Below are 9476 nucleotides of genomic sequence, written 5' to 3'. Positions count from 1 at the left end.
TAATGTTTGATGTCTGCACCTTTTGGAATTCTTTGTTTAAAGCACAAGCCAAAATGGTACTGAAACTCAAATGCCCTTATCTAGTCCAGCTACATTAGGGGTTAAGGGGGCTATTGGGAAAACGGAAGATAGAAGGGAATCCCAGAGCTCGGTAACAGAGGGAACGAACAACTCACCGAACCTGGAGTTGGAAAGTTCCAGTGCAATAGCTTTTTATCCTGTCGTTGACTTGTCAGTTGCCAGGCCACGATGATGAGACCAGACTCGCTGGAAGCGGCTATAGTCTGCTTTCATCAACAACATAGTATTTACTTTCACTTCTTGGTGGCCCTGTTGCAACTTCCTCGTTGGACGAGTGGGCTACGTGCTCGCCTACCGAATCGATAGTCCCGAGTTCGGATCCCCACTCTGCCAGCATGGAATCAGAGGAATTTATTTCTGGTGATTAGAAATTAATCTCTCAATATAATGTGGTTCAAATCCTACAAAAAGCTACTTTTCACCTGTTTTCACCCTTGGAAAAGTGCAAAATGTACTTCAGTGGCAGATATGAAATGTACTTTTGATATTGGTTTGAAATACATGTTTAGGGATAGGTGCAGAATGTACTTTGAAGGAAGGTGTGCATTACACTGTTAAAGGCTATACAGATTATCAATATTACTGACAGTATTTCCTGTTCGCTAAATTTTTATCGAAAAGTTACTAGAGTAACTTAGGATGGAAAGAATAATTAGGACAAGAGAAAATTGATGAAAATTAAATACTTTAATATAAAACTTGATTCAAGACTGAAGTTATTGAAGGGTATAGCTTCATGAAATTAAGTAATTAATCCCCAGTCTACATTGACGAAAGTGTCCTGCTAGTTCCAAGACGATAGCTCTTGACCTCTCTTCACTCCAAGGTTCCACCCCTTTTAGCGAAACTCCAACCTACAGGAAAAAAGACTAAGTTATAGGGAGCGACTGGTTGCCATCCCAAACACACTTCATAACAAAAAGGTACCGAGGCTAAACAAGAAACTTAAATCTCAAACTATTTTATACTCGATACGTTAATCAAATCACTGAAGGTTGAAAAATTAATGAAGGGCCTTGCCTCAATGATCTTTAAGTGTATAATACACTATCGCCGACAAAGTACACATAACACCCTTGGATCTGCATTACATGAACTTACCCGAGTTAGGCAGCCAGCAGCGAAGATCTTGGAACTCAGCCGTCGTCCTCCACCATGTATTGTCCTTCACCTCGAACCCCCACACGATGAGCTTATTTTCTCATGTTCAATTTCGTACACCTTACGAAGGCTCGTGATTCAACAGGAAGTCTCTTGAGCTGCATTACCACATCAGTACCTCCGGGAAACTATCCATCAATAAAAAGTGAATAAAGTAGAAATTGATCACCCGACCAGCCAACTATCGAATCCTCAAAATATTTCGTAACCGATAACCTTCCGTCTTGTCTCTGCCGACGGTGGTGGTAGTGAAGGGTCGTAGCGGTACTTTAGTACTGTCTTACCAGAGCTTTTTCCGCGTCCTTGTTAGGTCTGACGCCTGTCATTTAGTGACGTATCCAAGGACCGTGGAAACATGGAAGTCCATGCACGTACAAATTCAAGGGGTTACTTAACTCAATTGATTAGTTATTTAATTTAAATAAAGTTTGAGATTCAATTTCTTGAAAAATGTTTTATTTGTATTAATATTTTTGTACATCCTGCACTGTCATTATTACTGTCTGTGTCGCCATCATACGGACTTAGTGTCAGTACCTGAAAATGGTGGTCCTTGAAATCCAGTGTCAGGTATCAGTATGTAGGTGGGGCTTTAATTAATGATGGTTTGTTCACTGGACTGTCAGTATTGTCAGTATTACCAGAAATCGGAAGAGGTACGATGTCTGACCAGCGAGGGAAACTACTTCTTCGGGAATTTATTTCAGCTTTCCAAGGATTACCCGAGTTATGGGATGCTCGGAGCGACAATTATATGAGGAAGAACAAGAAAATGGCTCCATATGAGAAGTTATTGGAGGTATATAAATCAATCAAAGCTGACGCAACTGTAAAGGATGTGTCTTTCATTTGTAGAGATGCTCTCCCTCATAACAGTGTCTTTTTTTTTTCTTTTTTTTTATGTATGGCCTTACCATCTCCAAAAGTTTATTGTAGGTCTTTTCATCCATCCAGAAATAACTTTAAAAATCCTTCGTATCGGTTGTCTTGATTTCATTCAAAAGGTTTAAATGCGCTAAAATATTACGCTCACCAATCCAGTCTTTGACCCACTTTCTACCTTTGCATGTTTCCTTTAGCCAAAGAGCCATAATAATTGCAATGATTTTCTCTTGTTCCTCGTGTCACTTGAAAGCCAAGGGCACAACCACTCGACTGTGGAACACTGAATTACTGACGGCTCAATCAGTATTCAATAATAGACGTGTGGTTCGGCGTACTGACAGTATTTCACACCAATAGAATATTGTCAGTATTTTTACTGACAGTAATAATGATCGTCTGTAGCCCCCTTTAGGATATATTACTAAGTAAAGTATTATAGAAACCGTGTTTATGGGAGAACTGAAATATACAGGGGAATAAGGTTCGAATTACTCTTGTAGGAAATATACAAAAAATGCATTTAGACCGATGTCAATCTACTGTTTAGGAAACTGCGAAATATAATTTAAAATTTTGAAGTATAGTTTCATAAAGGTATGAAATTACTTAGTGAGAAAGTATGGCCTTTAAGAAAGTCACGAAAAATGATGAAATGGAAAGTGTGAATGAATTTTCAGGAAGTTATATTTTGTAGCAAATGTGGGGAATTTTTTATTTACCTAAAACATGGAATGTACGTAATAAAATTGTCAAAAACAAAAAAAAAAAACGGCGTTTAAGAATTACACCTGAAGGAAGGTTTAAAACCGAAGTTTACCCTGTAGGGAGGTAATGCCGTCAGTGCACCTCATTCGGTGCTATGTAGGCATTACTTAAGGTTCTTTGCAGCGTCCCTTCGGCCCCTAGCGGCGACTACTTTTGTTCCTTTTATTGTACCTCCGTTCATACTCTCTTTCTACCATCTTACGGTCCACCCTCTCCTAACAATTGATTCATAGCGCAACTGCTTTGAGGTTTTCCTCCTGTAACACCTTTCACACATTTTACTGTCAATTTCCGTTTCAGCGCTGATTGGCCTTAGTTGCCCCAGTGCTTGGCATAATGCCAAAAATCTATATTTATATAAATAAAACCGAAGTTTAGGGTATAAAAGAGTAGTATATCTTTTAGACAATACGTACATCGTGAAATATACCTTTAAGAAAGTTATGGAAGATGCGCTGTGAAAGTATCAACAATATTTGGAGGGAAGGCAGGCTATAGTCATTTAGATAGGGAGTCCCGTGGCGGTGGGGACGGGGGTGTGGTAGTGCCGTCAGTGCACCTCATTCGGTTCACTGTAGCTATTAGTTAAGGTTCTTTGCAGCGTGCCTTCGGCCCCTAGCTGCAACGTCCCTTGTACTGTACCTCCTTTCATATCCTCTTTCTTCCATCTCCTAACAGTTAAGCGCCTCAGTGGCGTGGTTGATATGGTGTTTGCGTTCCACCTCGGTAGTCGCGGGTTCGATTCTCGGCCATTCCAGTGAGGAGTGAGAGATGTGTATTTCTAGTGATAGAAGTTCACTCTCGACGTGGTTCGGAAGTCACGTAAAGCCGTTGGTTCCGTTGCTGAATAACCACTGGTTCCATGCAACGTAAAAGCACCATACAAACAAACTAACAATTGATTCAAAGTGCAGCTGAGAGGTTTTCCTCCTTAAACACATTTCAAATCAGTTTCCGTTTCAGCGCTGAATGACCTCATGGGTCCCAGTGATTAGCCTTTGGCGTAAATTGTACAATCCAATTTAATTTAGATAGGGAGTGACATCTCTCCACATCGCAGTTGTAAATCAGCATTTTACAGAAAGAGCTAAATAACCGGAGTCCTCCAACGTTCATTCTTACGCTCGGGTAACCAAAGGTCGGTGTTGGACATGAATGCAGATGAGGTACAGATGGATGTGACCATAAAAGTTGGGTTCTCTCCTTCTCTCCCTCTCCCCGTGACCTTCCCAGTGTCGACAACATGTCCGCCCCTTCCATCTGCTAACCTAGCAATAAGCAAGTAAGGACGTGGCTTATAAAATATTGCGACACTGAACTGATAGGGTTCAGGTTCCTCTGTGAAAAGCGTAAGCGCTCAACTCTCTTCAGTTTTTTTGCTCGACGTTTTACGCCCGTGGTCTCCGTAGGGGGTGGTATAGGGCCGCCAATGCACCTCACGCGGTGCTCATTGTAGGTTACATCATTATTAAGAAGATTCTCTGCAGCGTCCCTTCGTCCCTAGTTCCAGCCTCTTCCATTCCTTTTACTGTGCTTCCGTTCATATTCGCTTCCCTCTGACATTCCACCCTCTTCCTATAATTGTTCCCCGAAGCGGGGATAGTGCCATTAGTGGACCTCATGCTGTGCACTGTAGGCATTACTAAAGAATCAGCGTGTCTTCGGCCCCTAGCTGCAACCGCTCTCGTTCCTTTTACTGTACCTCCTTTCATATTCTCATTAATCTTACTTTCCACTCTCTCCCAACACTTGATTCATAGTGCAACTGCTTTGTGGTTTTCCTCCTGTTACGCCTTTCAAACCTTTTACTCTCAATTTCCCTTTCAGCGCTGAATGACTTCATAGGTCCCAGCGCTTGGCCTTTTGGCCCAAATTTGATACTCCATTTCATTCCATTCCAAACCTTTTCTGTGCTGAAGCAGCCCTTCCAGCCTTCCAGCATTCCAGGCATTTCAGAGATCCTCGTGCACCCTTATTAGAAACCCAAGTTTGTCGTATGCTGTACTAAGTTAAGTATATCTTAGTTTTACCAGACCACTGAGCTGATTAACAGCTCTCCTAGGGCTGGCCCGAAGGATTAGATATTTTTACGTGGCTAAGAACTAATTGGTCACGTAGCAGCGGGACCTACAGCTTATTGTGGGATCCGAACATTATATCGAGATATGTATTTCCATCACCGGAAATATGTTCTGTATTGAATGCTTTGTCACTGTGACGGAAATTTGTCCCTGTTTAAATTGAAAACGAAAACTTATCGTCTTTACTCTGATGTCGCCTCATTCGACGGAAAATGAATGACAAAAAAATTGTAGTTGTGATAGCAGTTTCATCTACATATAGTTGAAATATATACATGTATATATATAAATTATATTATATATATATATATATATTATATATGTGTATTTATATATATTATATATATATGTATATATATTATATATATTATACATATACATATATATATATATATCGAACTACAAATGTCCTTTAATATCTAATTCTCTCTACCTCGGAATTAATATATTTTCATATATGTTTAACCGAGGGGGAATTTTATTAAGCGATAATAGGATGGGCGATCGCCAGGCTCGAACCAGCGAACTCTCAATCCCAGAAGTGGCAGTGAAGCCTAAAACCGCTACGCCACCGCAAGAGATATAAGTTCATGCCGCCTCCCAACTGAAATACCTGTCGCGCGCGAGAGAATTAGATATTAAAGGACATTTGTAGTTCGATATTTGTATATGAATCACGGTAATGTGATATGACTGATATAATGACTACGTGCGGGCAAAGGCACTACTACGCTACCGAGGACGAGATGGGCTTGTGCAGTCTCCAAAAACAAAAATACCTGCGCGCGAAAAGGTATTTCAGTTGGGAGGCGGCATGAACTTATATCTCTTGCGGTGGCGTAGTGGTTTTAGGCTTCACTGCCAGTTCTGGGATTGAGAGTTCGCTGGTTCGAGCCTGGCGATCGCCCATCCTATTATCGCTTAATAAAATTCCCCCTCAGTTAAACATATATGAAAATATATTAATTCCGAGGTAGAGGGTATTAGATATTAAAGGACACTTGTAGTTCGATATTTGTATATGAATCACGGTAATGTGATATGACTGATATATATATTATATATATATATCTATATATATATATATATATATATATATATATATATATATTATAATTTAGGCCAAAGGCCAAACACTAGGACCTATGAAGTCATTCAGCGCCGAAAGGAAAACAATGAGAGAGGAAAGGTTTGAAAGGTGTAACAGGAGGAAAACCTCGCGGTTGCACTACGAAGCAATTGTTAGGAGAGGCTGGAAAGTAAGATGGCAAAAAGAGAACATGAAAGGATGTCCAGTAAAAGGAACGAAATGGGGGAAGAAATATAGAATATAGAAGGAGGTACGGTAAAAGGAACGGGAGAGGTTACAACCAGAGACGGACGGAAGGAGCGACATGCCAGAATGTGCGAGAAATGCGTTTTGCGACTCTTCATTTTGAGGGAAATAATTGCAACTGAAGGAGACGAGAGCAAAATAAAACTTGACGAAGAGCTGAGGGAAGAGACAAACATTTTAGATTAATATTGAAATGGAATAAAGATGGCGCTATCATGGGAAAATGGAACGTCATGGAAATAACGAAAGCCAATTTGGCAAGAGAGGAAATCCCAACGAAGAGCGGACGTGAAAGGAATGCAAGATAAAAAGAGAGGAAATTAAAAGTAATAATTGAATGGAAACAGGAGAGCAACAATGAGAATAAACGATTGGATATTAAAAACAAAATATGTTAATTTGTAATCGAGTAATCGACAAGATTATAAGAAGAAGAAAAAAAGCAAATAATAGCCAATGAACATAGCTTTGCGACGCAAGTTCCCAGAATGTCAACCACTCTAAAGAGAAGAATGGAATTTGCTGGAGAAAAGGGGAAGTCAATCCCTTACAGAGGCCTTAAAAGGGGACCAACTGAGGATAATGTGCGTTTTATAAGCCCGTCTCATTACATGCTGTGACTTTTATCAAGTCAGGAGCTGGTTCATTAGTCTTCTTTGTAGGCGGCTGCAAAACCAAGTTCCAGTATGTTACCTTTTTCAGGCCACACGTACTATGTAGCTACTCGGTCAGATCGCCATTTTTGAGCATGATCGCTCAATGGCATCTTGAAGTATCTCATAGAAGCCATAATCCCCTTCTACCCACGTTATGCAGTGCAGGTACTCTGACGGAGGAGAGAAGCGGTTTACACAATCCACCGTAGTCCGTAGCAGTCCCGTAGGTCACACAATACAATAGAAGCCATGAAACTGCGGATAAAGACGGCGGCCCTTAGTCTACGAAATTTACGTCGGGGTTGAGAGCTGTTGGGTGTCTTGTTCTGAAGATCGCTATCCCTACCATCCCGGGGCGAGATTACTCTTGCTTATGCTGACTACTAGGCAGTAGCACCATTGGTCAAAAGGTAGGGACTACCGTCCTCTTGTTAAAAGGGAAGTTCTGTAGTAGACTTGGAGGGAAGGAGGGGGTCCACTTCCTCAAGCCTGATATCAGACTCCATCTTCTGGGCGATTTTCTGTGCATGTTTTTATCATTTCATAGTATTTCCCAACTGTTATAACAACCCAGAAAAGAAAATCTAAAATCCCTTTCGCGAGAAAAGCTTGATGTGCACATTGGCCTACATCGCTCGATCTTTCATTCCCTCTAATGTAACCTCCATCCATATTATCTTTCTTCCTCTCCCAACAATGGTTTCATAGTGCCACTGATTTGAGGCTCTCCTCCTGTTGCACCTTTCAAACTTGTCTATTTTCATTTTCCTTTCCAGCGCTGAATGACTTCATAGGTCCCAGTGCTTTGCCTCTGGCCTAAACTCTATATTCCTTTCATCATTCGTACTAATCTTTATTATTCAGAATGAAGACAGATTATCATGGAACAATCCCGAAAAGCTTGCAAAGAAGGCTCCCCACAGAGTAATATGTTTGTTTGTATGGTGGCTTTACATTGCATGGAACCAGTGGTTATTCAGCAACGGGACCAAAGGCTTTACGTGATTTCCGAACCACTTCGAGGGTGAACTTCTATCACCAGAAATACACATCTCTCACTCCTCAATGGAATGGCCAAGAATCGAATTCGCGACCACCGAGGTGGGACGCACGCCAACACCATACCAATCACGCCACTGATGTGCTCTACAGAGTAATATGGCCGCATGAAAAACAAGGAACTAGCGAGAATAGAATGGCATTCTTAGGCTCATTTAGCTTTTCTCAGTACCCTGTCATAGAAGTTATGACGCTGGCGTTTGTCAGAGCTGTCATATGAAGAAACCTGGTTCCAAACGACTATAGTCTGACCGTCGTTGTAAGTATACAGTCCAGGAATGAAATAAGTAAGAAAGTCATTTCACCATCTCGGTGAATTTTCATGTCAAAACAAAGTGCTTACTAGATTACAATGAAATAAATTGAACATGGAATTTAGGCCAAAAGCCAAAACACTGGGACCTCTGAGGTCATTCAGCGCTTGATAGGAAATTGAAAGTTGGTAGGTTTAATAGGTGGAACAGGAGGAAAACCTCGGAGTTGCACTTTGAAATAACTGTAAGGAGAGGGTGGATAGCAAGATGGAAGAAAGAGAATAGGATTAGAGATGCAGGAAAAGGAATGAAATGGATTGCAGCCAGGGAATTAAGGGACGCTGCAAAGAACCTTGAGTAATGCCTAAAGTACCACCCCCTGAGGTGCACTGACGTCACTTCCCCCTACGAAAGGAGATGATGCTTTCTTATCCTTTCCCGCTCTCTCTCTCTCTCTCCTAACATTAATTACCTTCATCGTATCTTTATCTTTTGGGATATGTAATGACCTTCCATGACGGTGCTCAGAGTGCAGTTTTCTTCTTCATTAACTCACTCCAAAAAACAAATGGGTAAAAGCGGCCCCATTACCTGCCCATTTGTCACAATTTTCTCTAGAGGCCGTTTAACGTTCCGCTGGTGGCCATACATGTCTACCCTTCCTGCCGGTTTTGGATCGCATTTCTGACAAGAAAAATCGACGTCCTCTTTGGGTTACACTTTGATTAATATTGTTGGCCTTCTCGCCTCGCGGGGATTCTGCCTTTCCTATTTGTGACATGCGCAGTTCCCCTCCGAGGGTTGGCACTGATTTACAGTCCCTGTAGATAATAGAAACCCCTTCTCTTACACTTCAGCGCGTACTGAACCTGCATCCGAGCCGGGAGTTTACAAAAATGTATATGCGTATATATATTATATATAAATATATATATATATATATATATATATATATATATATATATATATATATATATATATATATATATATATATATATATATATTTAAGTAGTTTCTTTAAGAAATTTTCTGATTGTAATACTTCAAAGCTGAATCACTGACATTTAAATTGTCTAACATGTTTGGTAATGCCTCTGTGATTCATACACACACACACATTATATATATATATATTATACATATGTATGTATATAATTTTTATTATATATATGTATATATAAATATATGTAGTATATA

The 9476-nt window shown here is 40.4% G+C and overlaps 1 long non-coding RNA gene across 1 annotated transcript; it reads right to left on the bottom strand.

The window, feature by feature from the left end:
• Positions 1–755: 755 nt before the first annotated feature.
• LOC135208933 (uncharacterized) lies at positions 756–1716 on the bottom strand. Its single transcript, XR_010313246.1, has 2 exons — positions 1183–1716; positions 756–935 (listed from the first exon to the last, which is right to left on the bottom strand). It is a non-coding gene; the product is annotated as an uncharacterized LOC135208933 (long non-coding RNA).
• Between the last annotated feature and the right edge of the window lie 7760 nt (positions 1717–9476).

The sequence above is a fragment of the Macrobrachium nipponense genome, chromosome 37, assembly GCF_015104395.2.
Source record: "Macrobrachium nipponense isolate FS-2020 chromosome 37, ASM1510439v2, whole genome shotgun sequence".
In the NCBI taxonomy this organism is placed as follows: domain Eukaryota; kingdom Metazoa; phylum Arthropoda; class Malacostraca; order Decapoda; family Palaemonidae; genus Macrobrachium; species Macrobrachium nipponense.
The sequence above is the reverse complement of the archived record's forward strand: the minus strand, read 5'-3'. Positions and strand labels throughout refer to the sequence as shown.